A 10676-nucleotide genomic window follows, 5' to 3' on the forward strand; every position below is an offset into this window, starting at 1 on the left:
TTGTTTCCTCTCAATATTTCAATGATATGGTTTCACATTTCTTAAAAAAACACATGAATTCATAGTCAAATTCCAAAAAATAAAAATTATTCTTTAGAAATTACTTATTAACTTTTAAAACTTAACTTAGTTTTTAAACTAATGAAATCGATTTTGGATATGGAGTATGATAAAGGTACTATAGATGCAATCTAGTTGAGATGTCATGGTGAACCTATTAATCCCTCATCCGTTAATATCTTGTTAAAAAAAATTGACTTAATTTTTTCATAACATTCAGTAGAAAGTGGATAACAAAACCTTAAAACTTATAAGTATAAGTAGTATTATGTTGATAAATTTAATTTTTTAAAAAACAAAAAATAAAAACTAAGATCTTGTTTGATAACTATTTTGGTTTGTAGTCGTTGGACTTTTTAAAATTAAGATTATAAACGTTACTTTCACCTATAAATTTCTTTGTTTTGCAATCCATTTTTCCAAAAAAAAAAAAAAAAAATCTTTGTTTTGCTATCCAATATGTACCAATGTTTTAAAAAACCAAATCAAATTTTGATAATTTATTTTTGTTTTTTAGAATTTGACAAGAAATTCAAGTATTTTCTTAAAAATATAATGATGTAAATGGTTATGAAACGGGGTGTTTGGAGGTTATTAAAAATTTAGGTAAACATATAAAATGAAACTAGAGAAAAATGATGAGTTGGTATTGGGTGAGATACACTCATGAAATTGGGTTTCTTGAAGAGTAGTCCAAAGAGAATTGAATGCAAAGATGAATAGCTTTCGGCTTAAAAATCTCTCACAGTACCTTTTCCAATCCCTTCTTTAAACTCTTTGCAGATTCATTCACTCCTAATTTAATACCTAAGGCCCGCCACTGTCAATTTCCACAGCAATATATATATATATAAAGAATAAGCATAGGAGGAAACAAAAAATTGAGAGTCATGTTCCCAAGGTAAAAAGATTTTAACTTTTAACCCCATATCCAATTTTTTGGAAAACATGTTGAAAAATTACCTTCAAGTCAGAGAGAAATAATGCACTCTTTTTTGTTGTTATTGATTTGTGGCCATTTTCATTTATGTCTCTCAAACTTCCAAATATGCATAGATAATTGTACATTTTGTGTATTTTTGTGTTGTATGTTTGAACTTTCAAACAACTTTGTGGTATATATGGCCCAAGAACTTTTAATGTTCATTCTATTTTTGTATATAGCTTTTAAATATTATTCCATTTTATGATCAAATTGTCTATAATAGATAATTTTTTAAAATATCTCAATGCTTAAAGTAACTATTAAGAGTGATAATTTTCTATAATAGATAATTTTAAAAAAAAAAATTAATGAAAAGTAAATATAGCCTTATCATGCTTAAAGTAATTATTAAGAGTTATGAAAAAGTTAATATATGGACTATAAAATAAAAAATTGAAAGTTTATGTCTGTTTATAATCATTTGATTGTAGACTATTGGCATATAATAGTAAAATTTACAAAATTAATAGTAAATAGCAAAATTTAAAATCATTTGTAAATATAGTAAAATTTGAATTCAGTTCAGTATTAAAAGTATAAAAAAAATTTCATCCCTACTGATAAATTATTAATATGAGAATTATATTAGTGATTGAAGTCTGTCATTTATTACTGAAATCTTATATTGTTGATAAAATTCTATCGATGTTAGATTTTATCACGTATTTGAATTATGTCAGTGTCTATTTAATGGTAAATTTCTATTGTTGATAGTTTAATTTAATCATAGACTTATATCGTTATTAGAACTAGTAATTGAAGTCTATCAATCAAATGTCTAAGTTGATAGACTTGTATTGTTTATGGAATTATATATTTATTGAAATTTATTAGTTAGTTTAGCTTAATATCATAGACTTCTATTATTAAAAGAAATATAGTTGTATTGAAGTCTATCAATGATCTTGTATTGTTGATTGAATTATGTACATATTAAAGTCTATCAATTAACCATCACAGGTAAGACTTCTATAGTTTATGGAATTTTATTTGCAAAGTTAATGACTAACACTATACCAAAAGTAAAATGTAGAAAAACATTTATGATCTTTGTACTTTTGGATCCTCTTTTGTGGTAATGAATCTTCTATTGGGTCCCGGATATAATGGGAGTACTACGAATGTGTCAATCTAGTTGAGTTCTTAATGTACCTCCCAATCCCTTCTATCCTTTAGTTTCTTGCTAAAAATATCCTTTTTTAGTAATAGAAACTATCATTGATAGAGTTTTATGATTGATAGTTTATCAGTAATAGGACTTCTAACAATAGACAGTGGTGACTTCTTTTAAATAAAGTAAACATAAATTAAAAATTACTATTTGCCAAATGTGCAAAATCATACCTACTTAATTTTCTTTTGTTTTTGAAAATTGTGTTTGTTTGTTAAATGTTGACTAAATGCTTCTTTATAAAAGTAAAGTCATGTAAGACAACTGAAATAACCTAACTTTGAAAACTTAAAACTAAAAAGGAAATAGTTATCAATTGAAACTTAAATAGTTATCAAACGGGTCTAAAATGTGTTAAAAGGAAAAAAAAAAAAAAAATCAAAGCATAACCTGTTACACTATACTTAAAAATTTTTGAAAAGTAGTAAAATTACTTTTATCATCTTCTCTTGAAAGAACAAACCAATCCCTCCTAAAAGCTAACCATGCAAATTTGAAAAAAGTGGTCCTAATAACTAAAAATACTTTTTACCTCTTAAAAAGGTGGGTGGATTCAATCTAAAAGTACACAAACTGATAAAAGGCTTGGTCCATTTATCTGTATAGACTATTTACAAGAAAGCAACAATAAAATTATCAATCTACAAGATGAGTAGATGAAGTCATCATCAACTTTTTCTTATGAAATAACAATCTCACCTTTTGCTTCCAATATTTGAATTGCTCAAAAGAATTATTCAATAATCATTTGTATCTCTCTCTTTTTTATGATGTTCATGTGATGCTAATTTGGAGAGGAAGGAAAAAGCAACTTTAGATTATATACACATATATATAAGGCACATGAGAGGTGATGGCCCAATAGTTTTAATTATTGTTTCTTAGTATTTGATTGCCATATACTTTCCTTTCTTTCTAAACTTTCTTCTCACTTTCATCACTCATCATCACATGACTGCTTAATTTCTTTCATGTCTCTCTCTATCTCTCTATTGATTATTTGTTTCACAAGCAACTCTCAATTTTTGTATATAAGTTTATAGCCATTGCACAAACAACTAATCTTTATTTAAATCCCATTGTGTGTCTTTTATGTGTTTATCTCTTTCCTCATCCATGCATTCTCTTGAGTTGTAAGGAACCAAATCAAATACAATTTTTTTAAGTTAAATCATAAGTTTAGTCTAAAGCCTACGATTATTAGTTTCTTTAAATCCCATTGCACAAATAACTTCAATTTGAGAGTTTACAAGCTTGTTTTCAAATTAGGGAGGATTGAACCTTCAACTTATAGTTAGTGAAGAGACGATCGCTTTATTAAAATCTTCTAGTCTTCTAATGATCTTTTGAGTCTTCAATCTTCTAAATTCTGGATCTTTAGTCTTCTAAATTTTATGGATCTTTCTTGCTTTTAACTCTAACTAGGAATGTTCTGTCTATGGACTTTAGATTTGTTGACTTTAAGTCTAATTGGACTTAACCTTATTATTTGGGATTAACCTAATCTTTTTCAGTAATTCTTTGGATTATTTAAGTTTGGCGCTCAATCCTTTTTTAGTGAGCATGGGCCAAAATTAGATTGGTTCAACAGTCACATGACATAGTTTGGTTGGATTAGTTTACATTGTCAGATATATATATATATATAAGTGACATTTATTTGATTTTCTATTTGATCATGTTTTCAATTTAGAATAGAATCCCTACAAATTTGTGATTGGTTGAAATTTTTTATTCTCACTCTTTTCAAAAGTTATGCAAATAAATTTTGAAAAAGAAATAATAATTTGTAATAAAAAATGTATGATAGTTTATCATAGTTTTTTTTTTTTTTTAAAGGATATTTGATCATAATTTTGACTTATTTTAACGGGTGTGTGATGTTGAGAATCCTACATTGGAAAAATTAATGAATCTCACATTTCTTATAAGATATATGAGCTATATACTCCTCTTATTATCAATTGGTTTCAAGATGAAACCTCATACTATATAATATAGCATTAGAGCTCATTAAAGTCCAAACGAGTATTCGGTCCAATAAAAAGAAATTGTGATCCAATAAAAAATAGTAAAACTAAAAGAAACACCGTCTAGAGGGAGCTTCATTTTTTTTTTAACTATACTAAAACTAAAAAAAAATGTCAAAGTTGAAACTATTTTGTAATTACATTTTTTATATTTAAATTTAAAAGAGAATTTAATAACATTTCCTATATTCCATTTTTTATACTATACTAAAACCGAAATAAAAATGGTCAAAGTGGACACTTTTTCAATTTTTTGTAATTACATTTTATTATACTTTAATTTAAGAAAGCAGCTTGAATACAATTTTTTTATACTTAATTTTTTATAATTATACTAAAACTAAAAAAGAAGAAAAAGTTAAAGTTAAAAATTGAAACTTTTTTTTTTTCGGTAATTAATTTTTTATACTTTAATTTAAGAAAACATTGTTTTTAATTTAGTGGTTCTATATTATTTATACTGAAGTGAAAATAGAAAAATCATTCAAAATTATGGGAATATATTTCTATGTTCTTGAACATGTAAAAACATAAGAAAAATTATAAGTATCAATCACGAAAAAAAAATAATTATGTGTTTACTATAGCTAAAGAAGATCTCCATATAATATTTACCGTTTCTAAAGAGATTTCCAAATAGTTTTCAAGGTAACTAATAGGTGGGTTAAACCATGGTAGTTTTGAACTATAATAATAAGGGTCCAAACCCAATTACTGAGTGAGTTACAATAGCTCACTCCACCGGCAACTCAACTTGAAGATCCAAATATCTCCTAAATGATTTTTTCTTTGATACCAACATTAGTCTAACTTAAAATTACGTCATTCAACATTATTCTAATGCCAATTAATAAGAATAATAATAAAACATAGGCTTTCTATATATATATATATATATATATATAGTCTAACTAAATATACTCATTTACACAATTGTCTAACCTTTTCTAATTTTTTTTCTTTAATAGCCTAATGAGTTATTATATTACACAAAAATCTGACATAATCTGCTTTTTTAGGCTTCCTTACCATTCAATTCTTTTAGAGTATATATAATAACGTTAATACCAAAAGATGTAGGTAAGTGAAAGTTTCTCATAATTATAAACTTCTTAAACAATCTTCTTCTTAAAACTTCCACAAGTAAGAAAAGTTTCAAAGGGGACTCTAAGTCTGAGTCTAGACAGAAAATATTTTTCAAAAAGTCAACTTAAAGTGATCAAGGCTTAAACTTAGAACCTCTAAATTATCAAATATTCTTCAGAGCATCCTCATTTAGATGGAACATGGTTTGATCCAAGGTATGCTCCTATTGGTATAATCGGGGTTGACGTTGAGACTCATGGATGACATACTTCCAATTATACTAGAAATTTTGGACATACTATGACTTGGGAGCAATATTGTCATTATCACATAAATTATGCTAATGTTGGGCCAATAGCTCTTAGTTCATCTTTTTACTATTGAATCTTGTATTTCACTTTTATTTTGTATGACCTAGACTTTACTGATGAAATATTTTATTCATATTGATTTTTTTTGTCTCCTTTATTATTTATTAATTCATTTTGAAATATATTTGGCTTCTAGTTATTGATTTATATGCTTAAATTATTAGTTTACTACTTAAATAAGTTTATTCTAGAATTTCATTAAAAACTCACAATATTTTTTTTTTTACAAATTTTCATGAGTCGTGATTTTTTTGGAATATTCGTCGATATATCAATAAATCTAGGTTACCAATATTTATATCGATAAAGTTATTTTCGTCCTTGGTTGCCAAAGATGATACTCATTGGTGGTGGTTGCCGAAATGAGGCGACATTAATCGTCGATGGTGATTGTTAACGTAGTTAGTCACCAATAGTGGTTGGTAGGTGGAGTCATTGTTGTAAACATTAAAGGAACTGAGAGTTGAGGAGAGTTGGGTTGAGTTGTAATTTTCACCTTAATAAATAAGTTGATGGTCCAAAACCTAGTTGGTAAAAAATATCTACTCAACTTGGTGAGTCAAACACCCCCTAAATTTATTTACGAATATAATGTAAGGATATTTAGCAACTAAAAATTTGAGAGCGGTTTTTTGTATTTTTATATTTATTCTTTTAAAACACATATCTAAGAGTTTTTTAAGTATAATAATTATAGGAGTTAAAAGATCAAATCATCCATTTTTGAAATGATAATCAGTAGAGTTGTTAGATTAAATAAAATTAAATCTACTTTCACCCATCAACTTAAGTTTTTGGATCAATTGGTGATTTAACATGGAACAAATATTTTAGGAGATTCTAATCTTTTTCAATAATTCTTTGGATTATTTAAGTTTGGCACTCAATACTTTTTCAGTGAGTATGCACTAAATTAGAGTCTGTTCGATTGGATTAGCTTACATGGTTAGATATATATAAAAGTGACATTTATTTGATTTGCTGTTTGATCATGTTTTCAATTTAATATAGAACCCTTACAAATTTGTGATTGGTTGAAATTTATTACTCACACTCTTTTCAAAATTTATGCAAATACCTTCCTTATAAGATATACGAGCTACGTACTCCTCTCATTGGTTTTGAGATGATTAGAGTTCATAAAGCCAAAAGGTATTTGATGATAAAATTGGTAAATCTAAAAGAGACCATCTTTAGGTTTTTTTTTTTTTTTTTTTTTTTTTTTTTTTGTAACTATACTAAAACTAAAAAAAAGGTCAAAGTTGAAACTTTTTCCTTTTCTTTTTGTAATTAGCAAAAGTTGATTTTTTTTATTATTACATTTTTTTAGGTTTCATTTTTTTATAACTATACTAAACTGAAAAATAATGGTCAAAGTAGAAACTTTTTCAATTTTTTTTGTAATTACATTTTACTATATTTAATTTAAGAATGGAACTTGAATACAATTTTTTTATACTTAATTTTTTATAATTATACTAAAACTAGAAAAGAAAAAAGAAGAAAAAGTTAAAGTTAAAGTTGAAACTTTTTCATTTTTTTTTTGTAATTACATTTTTTTATACTTTAATTTAAGAAAACAATATTTTGTATTTTAGTGGTTCTATATTATTTATACTTAAGTGAAAATAGAAAACCATTCAAAATTATGTGAACATATTTTTATGTTCTTGAACATACAAAAACCTAAGAAAAATTATAATTGTCTATCATGAAAAAAAAATAATAGCTATGCTGCGTTCATTGTAGCTAAAAAGAATCTCTTAATAATGTTTGCTGTTTCTAAAGACGGTTTTCAAATAGTTTTCACGGTAACTAATAGGTGGATTCAAACAATTGTAATTTGAACTATAATAATAGGAGTCCAAACCCAAATACTAATTGAGGTATACAAATACTCACTCTACCCAACTCAATTTGGAGGTCCAAATGTGCCTTAAATTATTTTCTTTCTAATGCCAACATTAGTTTAAGTTAAAATTACACCAATCAACATTTTTCTAATGTTAATTAACAATAATAAAAAACATGGACTTTCTATACATATGGCCTAAATAAATAGATTCAATTACACAATTATATGACCTATTCTGTCCTAACCAAAGCCGGGCACAATTTGCTTTTTCAGGCCTCATTACCATTCAATTCTTTTAAAATATATATAATAATATTAATACCAAAAGACGTAGGTAAGTGAAGTTTCTCAATGAACTTCCTAAAACAATCTTCCTTTCATAACTTACAGAAGTAAGAAAAGTTTCTTAAAAAAATCCGAAAATTGTTCCCCTCATAAACGAGGCTCCAAGTTTGATTCTAGAAAAAAAAAAAAAAAAATAAAAGTCAAAAGTGATTAAGACTCAGACTTAGAACTTCTATATTATCAATATTCTTCAGAGCATCTTCATTTGGATGGAACATGATTTGATCCAAGGTATGTTCCTATCGGTAAAATCGAGGTTGACGTTGAGATTCATGGATGACGTACTTCCAATTATACTAGAAATTTTGGACATACTATGACTTGGAAGCAATATTGTCATTATCACATAAATTATGTTAACGTTTGACTAATACCTCCTAGATCATCTTTTTACTATTGAATCTTGTATTTCACCTTTATTTTGTATGACCTAGACTTTATTATTGAAATATTATGTTCATAATAAATTTTCGGTCTCCTTTATTATCTATTATTTTATTTCCAATCATATTTGGCTTCTAATTATTGGTGTATATGCCTAAGGTATTGGTTTATTACTTAAATAAGTTTGTTCTAGAATCTCATTAAAAATTCATAATATTTTTATATATTTCGAGTTGTGATTTTTTTTGGAATATTCATCCATATATCAATAAATTTGAGTTACTGACAGTTATTTTCATCCTTGGTCGCCAGAGATTTGACTCATCGGTGTGGTCGCCGAAGTGAGGCAACAGTAACCATCGATGGTGGTTGTTAACATAGTTAATCACCATCAGTGGCGGGTGGGTGGAATCATTAGAAACATTGGAAGAATGAGAGTTGGATTGAGTTAATTTTTACCAACTCAACAAATAAGTTTATGGCCCAAACATTGAGTTGGGCTAGTTGGTAAAAGTTACCTACCCAACTTGGTGAGTCAAACACCCTGTAAGTTTATTTACTAGTATAATATAAGGATATTGAGCACATAAAAATTTGAGAGCGATTTTTTGTATTTTTTATATTGATTAATTCTTTTAAAAAAACATATCCAAGAGGTTTTTCTTTTAAGTATAACAATTATAGGAGTTAAAAGATCAAATCATCAATTTTTAATATGATAATAGGTAGAGTGTTAGATGAAATAAAATTAAATCTACTTTTACCCAATAGCTTAATTTTTGGATCACTCGGTGATTTAATATAGTATAAGAACAAATGTTTCAGGAAATTATATGATCAAACCCTTGAAATATTTTTTTCGTTCCTTAATTAATATTGATTTCGATATAATATTAAATTTACTTTTACCAATCAACTTCTTTTAAGTCAATCGATAATTTAACAAAAATTATGCTCGAAGTGACTTGACTCAAGTCACTCGTAGCATTATTCTTGAACATCTACCAACTTCAAAAATTATGATAGGACGCTAAGTACTTGTCAATATCTACAAACTCACTCCTAGACAAAGTAAAATTTCCTCTACTCTCGGTTTCAATTTTCTCAATGAAGTTGCTTCCACTCAAACAAGTACAACTTGGATCCAATGTAGGTCCACTATAAAGAAATTCTCTTTGTTTATGCGTTACCTTCCTATGTCAGCAACCCTTCCATGATAAGTGTACTCCAACTCTTTATGTATACATGTTTTCTTTCTTTCTTATTATTATTGCTCTATAAAACTCATTTCTTAGTAATAAAGCAACAACGGTTGCTTTGTTGATTCCAATGTGAACATTAATGAGTTTCCATTTTGTATTTTAAGATACTCATTTGCCAAAAAGGACATTTTCAACAAACATAATGACCATTTGGTCAATACCAATACAAGAGTAGTAGCATAATAAGTAATGCACATTGGACATTGCTTACTAACTTCACAATTATTGCCGGGCCTTTCGATATAAAAAGTCTTAAAATAAGGGTTATATTACATTAATATCTTGAATATTTCATTTTTTATTAAAAAAAAAAAAAAAACTAATTGAATTTTGTTTTTCCACTAATATCAGTCACTATTTACAATTTAAGTCTTGACCCCATATACACACATAATATATATAAAGTTTTGATTCTCTCTCCCTCCTGCAAAAGCTTAAGGTTTCACGCTCATTAATGTTCTTTTTTAGAAAAGAAAAAACGTTGAAACTCTTTCACTTCCCCTTTCTTTCTCCTCCCTCTCTTTTATCCTTCCGACGATGTGAGTTGCATGCAGGAGACAGACGGTGTGGGCGAATCGACGGCTGGGGATGAGACAGATGGCATGGGTTGAATCTTCCGACACGAGGCAAGCAGATCTAGCGCATTTTCTAGTGTGAAGCGAGCAGATATATATTGTGGTATATATCTTCCGACATGGGGTTCTGGATGATGACGATCGACATCGTAAGGTGGTTTATATTGTACTGTCATTTTCGATATATATTGTGGTATATATATTCATTTTCTATATATAGAATGATTTTTCGATATATGTTGTATTATATATATTCATTTTCGATATATACTGTGATATATATCTTCAATTTTTTTATTGAGACTATCTATTTTATGATATATGCACTAATATATACCGTGATAGATATATTATATATATTTTATGATATATTCAATAACAGAAAGTTCATTTGGGATTCATATACCGTGATAGATAACGTTCTTTATGTGAAAATCATGAGGTTTTAAATGAATTTAAATCGGTCACATTAATTCAAAATTAGAGATTTGTGTTAAGAAGCTCCTATTAAATTTACTTAAATGAAATTTAGTCAATCTTACTAGTATATTT

The sequence above is a fragment of the Benincasa hispida genome, chromosome 12 (assembly GCF_009727055.1).
Source record: "Benincasa hispida cultivar B227 chromosome 12, ASM972705v1, whole genome shotgun sequence".
NCBI lineage: Eukaryota > Viridiplantae > Streptophyta > Magnoliopsida > Cucurbitales > Cucurbitaceae > Benincasa > Benincasa hispida.